The sequence below is a fragment of the Lonchura striata genome, chromosome 1, assembly GCF_046129695.1.
Source record: "Lonchura striata isolate bLonStr1 chromosome 1, bLonStr1.mat, whole genome shotgun sequence".
Taxonomy (NCBI): domain Eukaryota; kingdom Metazoa; phylum Chordata; class Aves; order Passeriformes; family Estrildidae; genus Lonchura; species Lonchura striata.
Genome location: NC_134603.1, coordinates 149,424,200 through 149,438,619, shown reverse-complemented (window position 1 = coordinate 149,438,619; position 14,420 = coordinate 149,424,200).

The window sequence follows — 14,420 nt, the reverse complement described above, 5'->3', positions numbered from 1 at the left end:
ACAATTATTTTAAAAGATACAGATTCATACACTTGCCTGCTCTTTTCTATCTTCAAGAGGTTTGTCATTGCTACAGGATACACAAACCCAATTGTGCAAAATATCACTATAGTTACACTGATCTTTACCTTCCTGTAATTATTCTGTTAATTCTGTATGGCTTTTACTTCTGTTGTTCATTGGGTCTCATGCTCACCTTATTAGCTTCTCAGCTTGTTCTGGATGGGGAAAAAAATATCAAACAAATTAACCAACTCACTCTAGACCTCAGGGGTCTAATGAGGCAATGGGACTTGAGCTACCCAGATATTAAAAAAAATCTATTGGAATAGAGCAAAGAAAAACTCACTCTTGGGTTCCCAAAATAGCTCTTGCCAGCAAGATTGAGTATTTTCTTTGGCAGCCTTGAAAAATATGCACATAAATAAGCTAAATCAGCTTACCTTGAGATATTTTTTATTGCGATGTAGAAAAATATGCGACAGTCATGATTATTCTTTCTCTTTCTTTAGAGTTGGAACAAATGGTTGGTACCTGCTAGGGAACAGCTAGGTGAGGCTGTGGTACAGGAATTTGTACCAGAGACCTCACACATCATCTTGTAAAGCCATTTAAACAATGTGCAGAGATTTATTGCACATGCTGTGTGTGGCTTAGTTTTATTCCAGGTCAATGATTAGCGTATTCCAAACACATTTAATTATCTCTTCTGTTCACACTAGTTTGGACAACCATAAAAGGAAAAAAAAAAAAGAAAAAAAAAAAAAGGAGTATTTTTTTGTTTTTAAAGGCCTAACTGTTCATTTGAGCAGTGGAAAGCAACTTTTAAAACTTCTTGTGAAAACATTCAGCTTTCAGAAAGGAATCCAACCTCCATCCACTTCCACGTACTGCGTCATAAGAATTTTGACAGTGTCGCTCCTTGTAAAATATTCTGACCAAATGTACAGCCAGTATTAATACTGTATATTTCATTTTGTTGTATATAAAGGAATGTAAGTCAGCTCTTTGTCAGATCCCCAATCCAATATTAGTCTTGTGTTCGACATGCATGCGTAACACTTCTTTGCTGATCAGGACTCCTTAGAAGCACTAGCTTGGAAATATAACAATTAATGTAATTTCTTTTCTTGTTTTAACAGCTTGAATGTCAATGCCAGATCCTACTTTTTCCATAGTACTGTGGGTAAACTCACATCCTGACAGCAATGATGATGTTTCCATTGTGTTCTTTAGTGTGTCTTTTTTCTTACCTTTATTTTAAGCTTTGAATGTTGGTTGTACTTTGACCATCATGAAAAAAATATATTGATAAACCACAGGAATTACCTAGTTTGGTTGGGATTATCTCCTTTAATTTACAGTGCATCGACATTGTGTGAACAAGAACTACGGTGTAAATCTGCTTTATCTGGCAAAATGCCAAACAGACCACGAGAATGCTGCGTGTCCAGATTTTGCTACGCTGAACAGGCTCGAGAGCCTGAAATGAACTTGAACTGAGAAACGTAAAAATCTGCTCTGTCCACAATCTTTTGTAGAAAGAACTTTAGGATGTGGCATGGTAGTGTTTGTTCATTCATGGAATAAAACATTATTTTACCACCCTGGTTGCTACTGCAGTTATTTTGTGTTGAGTGACTAAATAAGCAGCAAGTTTCTGGAAGTTCTATTTCTGGTTGAATTGAGCCCAAACTGGCACATGCTGACTTGCTGCACATCATCAGTGTTGTCCCATCAGCTGACACCCACTAGACCAGATTTAGAAGAGAAATGTAATATTTCAAAGCAAAACCAAGAAATGATTGGCGATGCTTACTCCAGTCTTTGTTTCCAGCAGATCAGGAAACAAGAAAATGCAGCACTGGGACAGGGAAGGACAGATTGCAACAGTACAAAATAGCTTTGCTGTTATTTTGTTTAATTATCTAAATGCAACTTTTATTTTTTTATTGTCCAAACAAATCAAGCTTATACTCTCAGCTCACTGGCATATCTGGATGCCATAATGTTCAACTGTGGCATCCCAAAGAGGAAGAGAGCCAATGAGCAGTGCCTCACTAATTCAGAAGGAAACCACAGAGGGAAAAATGAAGCCTTGCTGGTAGTAATTAACAAAGCCAGGCAACCAGCCATGTTTGTAATTGTCTATGGGTTCAGGCATAGAGCTCATAAACCCATCCAAGCTCTGTTTACAAGCTCAAGCCAAATAAACACTGCCTCTTTCAAGGGTGGGAAGGAAAAAAATTGAGCGAACAAGAGAGGTTATGTGGAATGTTCCCATGGGAAGACCAGTGGAGTCTGCTGTTTGCAATGGGGAGAAATGACATTTAGTGGGGGAGACCACAGGTACAAGGCCAGTGCTGTACCTGGGACGTGCACCTGCATTTGCTGTCATGCCCATGTTGTCCCAGACCTCACTCGGGTTGGCAGTGACCAGGCTCTGGATGTTTTAACTTTACTTGTTGGGTCTCAGGGCACATCTGCCCTGCAGCCCTTGCTGGGGCTGGCACAGAGCTGCCAGACCTGCCTGAGGCTGGGCTGAGGACAACTTTCTTCGTTGACCTGAGTAAATTCTGGCTCCCTGTGGAGCTCATTCCTCTCTGGACGTCTTACCTGCTTCCCACTGGCAAATGAAGAGTAAATGGCAGAAATGGAAAAGACAAGATCTCAGTTGCCAATTCCTTAATCATGTTGTCTTACCGAGCCCAACGTTTGCTTGTTTTTATTCTGCTCTCTGAAGCAAAGCTCCCAGCTGGAGGTCCAGAGTGGAGCTTAGGGAACTTGGTAAGATCTGCCTCCTCTTCCCACTTCATCTTTCCATCTTCTCCCCATTCAGCATGGTTACTGTCTGAAAGCAAACCCAGCACCCCTTTGGAAACTAGGAAGAGACAAATATAAAACCTGCATGGTGAGCCTCCTTAATAAGCCATAACCAAATAAATTCTTTATTCTAATAACTAGTGCATGATAATTTTTTTTCTTTTTGCTTTGAGACATTCATGAAAAGTCTCAGATTAAATGATGCTACATTCTGCCTCCTTGCTGGAAGAACAGTTTTAATCAAGATGTCCATGACTGAGCAAAGAGTAAAAAGCAAATACAGATGGAACAAGGCCCCAGGAAAGCACAAAAGTAAACCATGCTCCAACATTCCTGTGGAATAGCAAGGCTCCCTCCAGACTGTTTAGGCTTCTTTTTTTTTCCTTCCTTCACTTTAAATCTACCTTTTGGGTCATTTTAAAGCAAGAAACAACTCCCTGAGATGATGTGAATGCTCTCATCCTTGTTGGGAAAGGAATCCTTACAGAGGTAACAGCTGCTGTCAATGTCCTGCACTGCAGTCTGTGCTAAGCAGCTCCAGTAACTCAAACTGACATTTAATTTCCAGTGAGTATTTGGAACCTGCCTGCAGAAGACCCTGAGCACCTGCTCCCCACCACCTTGTTTGGGAGCACTCACAGTGAGGTTAATCCTTTACCCAAAAAACCAAACCCAGAGCAAAGCATGAACAAGGCAAATCGTCTGCTCCATGTTCTGCTCTGAAACACCACAGGAAAAGAGTGCAAAGGGTCAGGAGCCCACATTCTGGCTGTGCCATCTCCTGGTTGACTTTTGTTCCCTGCAAATTCCCCCTTGAATGTGCAGGAAGCAGGGAATTGAGGAGGTTGTTTGGCCTGTACTCAGCTCCTTTGTCATCAGAGCAATGCTGCCATCACAGGAGCTGTGGGACACGTGGGGAAATGTGGCCATCACAGGAGTCTGGCACACCATGCCACAAGTTTGTCATCTATTAAAAAGTGTTGCAGAGCAAAGGGGAAATAAGCCCAGAGGTGGGATAGCCCATCCTGACACAGTCTCTCCTCTGACAAGGTTAGGGCCAGGCCCATGAGAAACAGAGAGATCCTCCAGACATTTTCAGTCTGTGCACTAAGACAGGTGCCAAAAGGCAGATGAGAAAAGTAAAACTAACACATGAAACATAAATTTCCTAGCTATCAAGCCTCTCTGGAAAATCTGTAGGAGTCTAGAAATCAATGTGAACTGAAGACAGCTGAGATCTGGCTCCCACCTCCTCCTTGGAACTGCTCATCACAGCCAGCACCCTTGGAGTTGCCAGGAGCAAGGAGCACCTTGGGAAGGGAAGAGATATGGGCACATTCTCAGCCAAAAGCCACCAGCCATGCCTTCAGTTTTATCCTGTATCTTGTGCTCATGGAAGTTAATAGCCACTGAGGAAATTAGCACTGGAATGTGAGCAGTAAGCACACGTCAGCAGGTGTGCTGAAAGACAGAGAGGGGCTGGTGCTGACAGGAGCAGAAATCACTGCTGCAGGACTATCAGTACCAGAGCTGGTGATAAGGTTTTTGTCAGATGATGATGATGAAGGTGTTGTAGGAACAGGAGCAAACAACATCCCAGCTCTGAGGGGAAACAAAAGCCAGAGCTATGGAAGCATTTTTAATCCTTATCATCTCTACACAGTAGGCTGCAGTTCTTCTTGAAGAGGCATTTTTTAAAAGTAGAAGCCCCAGAAACATTAAATTCGAACTTCATGTCTCTGTGATCCAGCAGACTTTTGTTTTTGCTGCGATGATTCTGATAATTATATCATTTACAAGGAAATTGGGATAGGAGAAACTTTTTTCACTTGTCTCTAGAGACAGGCTGTAAACAATTTATCTGCAACACAGCAACAGCAGACACAAACTCAGCCCAAACTTCCATTAAAATATCTGCAACTCTGCCTCAATCAGTAACAGTAGTTGGAAAACTACAGTCTTTACCTACATCAGGATTTTAAAGAGAAAATATCCTTCATCCCCTCACTCAGTACCTTCAGGAAAGAAAATAAAGAAGAGGAATTAATCCCCACTTCATTGCATGCAAAGATTTCCCCTATCTGCAGAAGCCCTGGGTTACCTCTCTTGGGAGCTCCTGTAGGAAGATGTTTTTAGGAAAAAGTTGCAGTGCCACAGTTTTTCCAGGACAGATGTCAGCCAGACTCATGGAGGGGTGTAGTAAAATGCAGATGTCTACAGGGAACATCTCTGCAACTTGACGCCTCAGGTTTTAGCTTTTCTATTTTTCAGATTCTGTGCTGCTTTAGTGTGTAGTTTTGAGCTTCATATTAGGAGATGGTGAGCTCTCCTCGTAGAATAGGGAGACAAAAAATTCCTTTTCTAGCTGGGGACCAAGGACAACTGATCCAGATCTCAGTCCCAAGAGGATAAACAATGAAATTAAGAGAGAAAAACAAGAATGGACTTCATAACCTAAAGCTATAATTGGACAATTAATCCCAATATGCAAATGGACCAGAACTTATAAAAGTGAAAGACCCGATGACCGGTCATCCATTTTGTGACCATTTTGGTTCATCTTGGGTGTAGCCCTGGCTGGGCTCTTGTGCTGCCCAAGGTGGAGCCATTGAGGCCTTTTAATAAATCCCTACTTTAATTTTTAGCTCTGTCTAGTCGCTGTTCTAGGTCAGCCTTCACAGGGCATCAGCTGAGACAGCCAATCCAGACTTTATAACTTTTTATTCAGACTAGTGGGCACCTTATGGCACAATTTCATATAATCATGCTTTGGCTTGTGTCCTAGGGTGACTTTATGATGCTTGTAGCCCCTGTCATCTGTCCTGTTTATGCTGGATATTAAGTTCTTTAAGACTGGTTCCAAGAGTGAAGGGGCAGAAGAAGAATGCAGTTTATTTTCAGAAGCTGCACTTGCTCCCCTGCATCCTTCTCCTGTACTGTGCTGTCTGCAGCACGGACAGTGGGGGAGAGGTCTCCTTTGTTTTTTAGTTAGTTTATTTTTAGCTAGCTGAGGCAGAGAAGTTCCCCAGACTTTGGCTTTTCTTTTTCTTGGAGCTGTTCAGCCCTGCTCTGGACTGAAAACCCAGAAGGAACAGAGGCACCTCTCACCTGTGGCCCACCAGGACGTGGCACTTCCAGCACAGGAGGGACTGATAAGGGACTGAGCGAGCAGAGCTGCCCCCCATGACAAGGACCTTCTGAATTTGCCATCTCTTCAGAACTGCAAGACGTTTTATTGTTTAATATTATTCATTTTGGATGCTTGGGAATACTTTGCTTTTTAAATAAACTTTTTTTTTCCACTTTTCTTTTTTCCTGAACCAGCTGAGGGAGGGGCCACTGACTCTGCTTTCTAGAGGGACCCCTTTGGAAATTTATCCCAAATTTGCCCTAAACCATGACAGGTTGTAAGGTATCTTAAAGATCACCTGGTTCCAACCCATTCCAACCCAAATTTATCCATCCAGCTCCCTGTGCCCACTTTATGAAGGCACACTCTGTGCCCATGCACCAGGCAGATCTGGGTGAGCAGACCAGCTGCAGATATCTCTTTTCATCCCAGAAAACAGGGACAACAGAGAAAGTATTTGATTTGTAAAGGAATGATTCCTAACCCCTCAGTTTTGTACCAAGTTGCTGAGTGCTGCTATGAGCAGAGCACAGGCACTTGCCATTATGTATTTATTACACTTTCCAGTGCTGGGAAGCTTTAGAGGGGTAGGAAGCCATCTGCTGCTCCAAAGGGTTACTTGCTCCCTCCTTATCCCTTCCCAGAGGGCAGCTCCCACTAATGGAGAGAAATCAGAAATATATTCAAAACATTTGTGAAGTGGAAATTTTTTCACCCGTAAAAAGATAACAGAAAATGGAATGAAGGGTTTAATCCCACAAGCGCTGGCTCAGTTCTGAAGAAAAGTTTGTGCAGTGAACAAGGCATCCTAGAGAAGACACATAATATTTACCCACAGACCAGCTTGCCAAGAAGATAGGATTTTGTATCATTTCCAGTTTAGTTCCAAGAATTGCTGCTAATTCTGCCAGCACCCATCCCAATTACCACAGAAACAATCACCTCCACACCTGTGAGCCGACACGATGGCCTGTGACCCTGAGATATGGCCCCAGCACGTCTTCCTAAAGCCTGGAGAGTGAAGAACAAATTAAAACACCCATCAGCTCTCAGAGAGTGGAACTTAAACCTGCAAGCAAGCTCTATTAAGTCCAGTAATAGACACCAGTCATACTCAGCCACACAATGGAAGTAAAAGGGGATGAATTGCACTCCATCAGCTCCGGCACTCCAGAAGTAATAAGCATCATGCTGGGCTCACTGCACTGACTAATCCATAATTTATTTGGCTTCATAAATATCAAAACATACCACAGCTGTTAGTACTTCAGTGGAAACCCTGCAAATATTGCTTCAATTATTCAAGAGCTCGTCGCAGGAGCCAGTCGACTGCTCCAAAGGTGCAATTACAGAAGGGATCTATTGCTTGGGAGTTTCAGCAGAGCAGTTGCCACCCAGGCCCCCGAGGCAGCTGATACAGGGAGTGCTGGGAGCACCAACAATAAGGACAAAATTGCCTTTCCCTCAAAAACAGCCTAAAGCCTTGAGCCCCACACAGGAAGGGATGCAAGCACTTGGTGGCAGCACTCAGAGGGGTTTTATGAGGTCCCCGAGACATTTCAGAGACATTTCTGCTTCAGCATCTCCCCCTGAGGTGCTGCCCAAATGGTCATTAAATCAACAGTCCTGAAACCTGCAGTCCCAAATTTACCCTTCATGCAGGACAGAGCCCTCCATGCAGACAGACCTAGACTTGAAGGATCAAGTCCAGCAGACCAAGTCATGTCTCCACCAAGGAACCCCACCCAAAGCCACCCTGGGCTTTTCCTCCTGAAGATATCTCATCTCCCAATGGAGTTTGAGTGCCAGAGACAAGACCAGAGGCTGTGTCAGGGTTACAGTGACCAGATGGGACAGTGGCATCAGCTCCCACACACATCACCCCTGTCCATCAAAGCCCTCCTGTTTAGAGCCAGGTTTGCAGGCTGGACATGTGGAAGTTGCTGGTTGTGTTTGTGAGCCAGTACATTTCTCCTCTGAAACAAAAAAAATAAAATATTGGTTTAATTTTTATTTCTTTCCTCTTCCTTCCTCCTGCAAAGAAATGGGGAAAGGGAAGTCCCAGGAGCCAGGAGCCACCAGGGGCTCAGCCCAGCACAGAGCAGCACACTGCCTGGATGCATCCATGGGTTTGGGATTCCCACATCCTTCCTGAAACAACACAAAGAATATTAACTGGATTTGATATTAGATAGCCTGGCCAATGTCTGCAAGTGTGATTAGATTGCAGCAAATCCCATTTGAGCATATGAAGCCTGACTTCCGAAATAAACTCAAATTTCCTTTCATGTCCAGGTACTGGAGACCTGCTGACACAGTTTGGTCCACCCCTTTGCTCCAGAAGTGGGAAGCTGCTTTCCTGCATGTCTAAAGCTTTTTACAGGGGTTGTTTCTCTGATCTTTAATGGGACCAGAGCAAACTTCTGATTTTTCAACATGGCCAGAGCTGTCAAAAAGCCACCAGAACTGCAAAGTCCAACTTTTTTTTTTTTTTAACAGACAACTTCCTGGTCCCACAACTCTTTCAAAACAACAACAACTACAGAAAAACCCCCTTTGAATTCAGTATTTCTATTAAAGGGTTTGCTGGAGCACAGCAGGACCTTTTCCTGCAGTGAGGGGAAGGGCAGCACAGCAGGGAAGGGCTCCTGCAAGTGAACAGCATGAAATTTTCATGCAGATTTCCCACCAGGGCCTCTGGAATAAAGCTCCAGATTTCCCTGCCCTTAATGAATAAATCACTCAGCTCGTTAGTGGAGTCTCTGGCAAGAGGGCAGCAAGCATCACCTTTGTTGCTGAGTTGACCACAGGATTGACATGACCAGGGATAAATATTGCTCTTAAACTGGTGCTGATGAAGCCATGAAAACCCTGTTAGCTCATAATCTCACACACAGAGAAGCAATGTGTAGATAATTGAGATATAAGTGCTGCTCAGGCACCAACTTCAGAGATGTTTTTTCCTCCCTTAGTAGGCAAACAAGCCATTTCAAAAGCAGTGAAGCTCTTTAATGTATGTCTGGAGGGGCTTTTGCATAGCAGCAGAAACAAAGGGGCTCTGAAAAGGGTCCCTTTATAGAAATATATATAAACATTTTTATATGTATCAGCTGCTGGGGCAGATGTGCTGCAGGAGAGGTGTTTTGGTCAGTGTCCCGTGCACAGGTGTGTCCTGGGGAGTTGTGCAAGGTCAGTAACTCAAGCATTTCCCACAAAACACATCCCAAGAATGCCACACAGCCCAGTCTGAGCTGGGCCATGCTTCAGGAAGCTCCACAAACAGGGCCAGTGATGCTGCACAGAGCAGGAGTGCATCACTGAAAGGGGAATTCTGTCACCGCTCTGATGCCCATTGGGGTACCCAATTTCATCCAGCTCTGCCTTGTCCCTCCTTCCTCTTTAACAAAATTAAAAGTAAACTTTCTGGAGCTCACCCACATTACAGAACATCTGGGTGTCTTATTCCTCTAATCAGGCAATTTGGAAGTGGCAGCGAGATTTCCAGCCCCAAATCCAGCCTCAGCTCCACAAGTCAAGTGAGCTCAGTCCTTGCATGGGTCTGTCAGCAGAGGGAGGAGCAGCCTCAGTGGTGCTGGTCCAAGAGCAGAGCTCTGGTGCTCCTGGATATGGATGTGGAGTGTCCAAGAAACCATCCAGGCAACAAGGAAGCGCCAGTGTAGAAGCAAAAGTCTCCTTGTGCAGCCTTCCCCTCCCCACACACCCCAGGGAAAGGCAGGTCAGTGCTCCAGGATTTCATTGGCACAGGAAAACAACCTGCTTTGAGGCATGGGCATTGCCAGGGAAATCCTTGCTGGAATTTCAGATCCCCCAAATGAAGCTCACTGTCACTCAGAGGACAGCTTTAAACATCTTTTGTACACTGGGCACTCCCAGGCTTGGTGCCCACAGAAGCCACGAGGCAGAGTCTTGTTGTGTTTGTGCTGTAGGTTATTTAACTCAGCAGTAAAAACGATCTTGGAACCCACAGAAAAACCAGCCCACCTGCCTGTGTCCCCACCCTTGCTCACACCTCCAACAGGGGATTCACTGGCACCTCCCAGGCTGTCTCTGCCACACACTTTAAACCCCACAAACTTCAGCCAGAGGTTCTCAGCACCTTCTTTACTGCACAAACTTGGTAAATCCAATGTATATCCACAGTGTCCCGCTGCTGTTGAGGAAAATATGAGTGTGGAAAGCAAATATAGCCTGGCTTCCAGTCACGTATGAACATATGGCAGTTGTCTGCTTTTTAAACTGCATCACTTTCTCACTCTGCAGAGGGGTATAAACACTTTTCTGTGCACACCTCTGACAGCTTTAACTTCAACAGGGTATAGAGGGAAAGAGGCTGATCCCTGACTGCTGGATTGTACTTGTTCCACAGTTCAGCTCCCTTGGATACCTGGGGATGTGTCCCTGTGCTGGGACAAGCTTTGTTCACCATTCCACAGTGCTGCTGTAGTTTGTGCTGCTAACACCCTGCTTTTCAACATCTCCCAACAATGCTTTCTTCAAGATAAGAACATTTGGAGTTAGGAAAAAGTCCCCAAAATGTTACAGATTCAGGCACTGTTACTGCTTTTGCAAAAGCACCACACTGATTTATCTCACTGCTCTGTGGTGCAGAAAGTCATTACTCAAACACTGGAAAAAGCTGAGTCGTGTGAGTACAGTCTCTGAAATTGCTAATAGAGCCCTCAGGAGCCTTCAGGAGCTGCTGAAGAGCAACGCTGGGTATTTGGAGAGACATTGAGTCCATCTCAAAAGACAGGGGTAGGACAGATATCAGCTCTGCCTGCTTTCATGTTGTTTCACCTCTGGAATTACTTTCTGCAGGACCTTGAGCTCTGAGGAGCCACAAATAGTAGAACCCCAAACATTGCCCAGGGAGATCTGGCTCTGCCAGGGGGAAAATGGAATGCTGAAGTTGTTTCCTACATTTTGCACTTTCCCTGCTGTACACTTCCATCAGCCTGCAGAGGTGGCACACAGAGATGTGGCCTGGGTGGTCTTGGGGACATCTGCCTGGGGACAGAAACCAAATCCAGCTGGATTTGCAGTGGGAGATGGTGTTCTGGCTTCTGGCCATCCTTTCCTCCAAGCAGAACAACTTCACCTTGGCTTCCATGAGAGGAACTGAATGAGATGTTAACCCAGAAGATAAAGAACATTTTACAGCTCTGAATCACAATTGTGTGAAACAGATAATTAGGCAATTAGAACAATTATCTGTGAAAAGGATGCTATGTCTAGAAATGAGGGTGAGGAACAAGGAAAGACAGGAAAATTCTTGCTGGAAGTTTTTCAAATGTCAATCATGCAGAGATGTTGGAGAGAAGAGAAGGGAAGAAGGCAAAGGGCAAGGTAAGTTGTCTTGGGCAAGGCAGATAAAAATTAATATTTGCCCCTGTGAATTTGTGGGATTTCTGAGGTGGTTGCATTTGCTTATCAGAATCAACAATCAAAAACCTACAGAGGACACCATCTATACATTTTTTGGGCTGTGGAGCCATTAAAACTTGTGGCAACCTTTACATTTTGATGCTGGGGTAAGCCAGACACACCACTTGGAGAACAGTCCTGCCTCCAGGCATCTCCCTGGAGAGCCACATTTGCTATCAGGCTGAAACAGCCTGCTCTTCTTCTGGGGATTACAATTTCCTTTTCTGCCTGGGACTTTTGAGTCTCTCGTGTCTCATAGAGGGCTGACCAGAATGTGATCATGCCAGAACTGAGTAAAACTAATTGCAAAGTCATTTCAGCTTTTTGCAGGCTGTCAATTTGGTCATTTGTTCAGGGTTTTCAAGGTGAACCTTGGACAAAGCTCAGAGCTCAGGCTGTCCCCACCTCTGGCACTGTTTGTGTGGCTGTGGCTGGGTGTGCTGGTGCAGACTTCAGAGAGGCACCTTTGGAAACAAGAAAAAAATCCCTTCTTCCTTAGGGAGAAGTCAATATCTGGGGTGCACCAGGCAAGAGAAAGGGCTTTTGGAGGGCTAAAGAATTCATAAAAATTAACACAGGAAATCCCACACAGCTTTTCCCCTGTGCTGCCAAGAGCTGCTCTGCTTCTCATTGCCAGGAGCAGATCTGGAACCAGGGTGGGGAAGGGACCGTGGCTCTCCAGGCTGGGACTGGCACTTTGACAGGTGCTCAAGGATTGCCCCATTTTTGTGCTTGGGAAAAGGGCTTGCCTGACTTGCTGTCTGAAAAGCTCCAAAACCATGAAGCAAAAAGTTGGGTTTGGTTTTTTGGACTGTAATTCAAGTAACCAGGTGAAGCCTATAGCTTTGCTCCTGAATTTTTGTGGTTCCATGACTTTCTGCTGCCCACAAATATGAAGAGCTGATTCTCCTAGTCAAAGCCCACCTCATAAAACCACTTGGGCACAGGCAGACTTTCCTCTCCTCTTGCAGCAAGAGCACAGGAAAGCTCAAATAGCTGATTGTGACACCCCAGGGTTTTTTTCCAGCATTTATTCCTGCCTCACATGAGGCTCTCCAGCCTCCCATCACCCAGCACAGAATCTGGGCACCCCTCAGCCCACTCACCCTGCTCCACATCCCACTGTCCCTGCTGAGGCTGCCATCCCTCCCCTCTGTCCCCCCAGCCTCAGCTCACCTCTGCCCTGTCCCCTGCACGTGTTGAACCACACAGTTTTGTACTGCTCCCCATGGAAAGCAAAAAAACCCCACAATTTTCAAGTGCAAAAGGCATTTTCTGGATTTCACTGGCTGTGTTTTGCCTGATGATTAGGAAGGGGATGGGTACAGCATATCCCTGCTGAGGTGCAAGGAGCCATGGCATTTTTCTGTCCTGCCATCACACCAGCCTATGTGCTCAGCTGGAACAATCCTTTCTCAACCCAGCAGGCAGCTGGAAAACCATTATAAAGATTTTATTCTCCTTTTCTACACATGCCAGCAGGACAAAGGAGACACACAGGGTGACTCTTGCACCTCTCTCCCCCTGTGCCTGCCTCACAGCCCCTCCTGTGACTGGCATTGTTTTATATTTTACCTACCCTTGCCTGCATTTATTTTATATTTCACCTTCACTCTTCTGCATTCATCCCAGCTAAAAATCACTTTTTGCTCTGATTTCCAAAAGTTCCTCAGTGCCTTTTTGGGAGTGCTTTCTTGCCAGCATTTCAGGGCTGTAGCATCTTCCCAGGCACATCTGTTCATCCCTTTCTCTGCCCCACAGGATCCTGTCCAAATCTCAGCACACAGGGTTAGGCACACACCCCTGTTCAACACATGCCCTTTTGCTGTTGTTGCTGTGCATGAGTGCCAGCAATGTCCAAGTTTTCTGGGGGGTTTGTTGCCACAATCAGGTTTGACAATAAAGTTTCATACTTCCCACAAGCCCACTGACACTCTTCTCTAAGTGGCTGAGGAACCTGTGCTTTAAAACACAACTTTATTTATTTAAAGGAAGCATGTAAAGGCATTCAAAAAAAAAACAACAACAACAAAAAAAAAGGGTGGAAAAAAGTGGATTAAATATCAAAGTTATTGGAGCAAATGGGAGTTTTGTCCCTTACTTCAGCCAAGCTGGGGTTTCACCCAGAGTCTGAGAGAGCACAGATGAGCAGATAATAGAAATGAGCCAGCTGTGAAAGCTGCATCTGCAATCTCAGCCTGAACTCCCCTGCCCCACTGAGGGTTACAGCATGGCTCTGCCTCTAATTGCTGTAAGAGCTGCCATGCTACTGCATTTTCTGCTATTCCATCACTGAAACAAGGACACCTCTGATGCAAATGACAGAGGGAAGGGAAAAGGGAAAAAAAATGGAAAATGGAAAAAGGGGGGGGGGAAAGGAAAGAAGGGGACAAAAAAGGAAAAAGGGGGAAAAAGGGGGAAAAAAGGAAAAAAGGGAAAAGGGGAAAAAAAGGGAGGGAAAAAAGGGGAAAAAGGGGGGGAAAGGGGGAGAAGGGGGAGAAGGAAAAGGGAAAAGGGAAAAGGGAAAAGGGAAAAGGGAAAAGGGAAAAGGGAAAAGGGAAAAGGGAAAAGGGAAAAGGGAAAAGGGAAAAGGGAAAAGGGAAAAGGGAAAAGGGAAAAGGGAAAAGGGAAAAGGGAAAAGGGAAAAGGGAAAAGGGAAAAGGGAAAAGGGAAAAGGGAAAAGGGAAAAGGGAAAAGGGAAAAGGGAAAAGGGAAAAGGGAAAAGGGAAAAGGGAAAAGGGAAAAGGGAAAAGGGAAAGGAAAGGAAAGGAAAGGAAAGGAAAGGAAAGGAAAGGAAAGGAAAGGAAAGGAAAGGAAAGGAAAGGAAAGGAAAGGAAAGGAAAGGAAAGGAAAGGAAAGGAAAGGAAAGGAAAGGAAAGGAAAGGAAAGGAAAGGAAAGGAAACCTATAGGTATTATCCTGTCTTATGCACTTATGAAATGAGAAGGTTTTTACCACAGAGAGGAATTAAGCTACAGTGCTGATGCTGTGTCTCGCTGAGGGTTTGCAGAGTGGTAATTAAG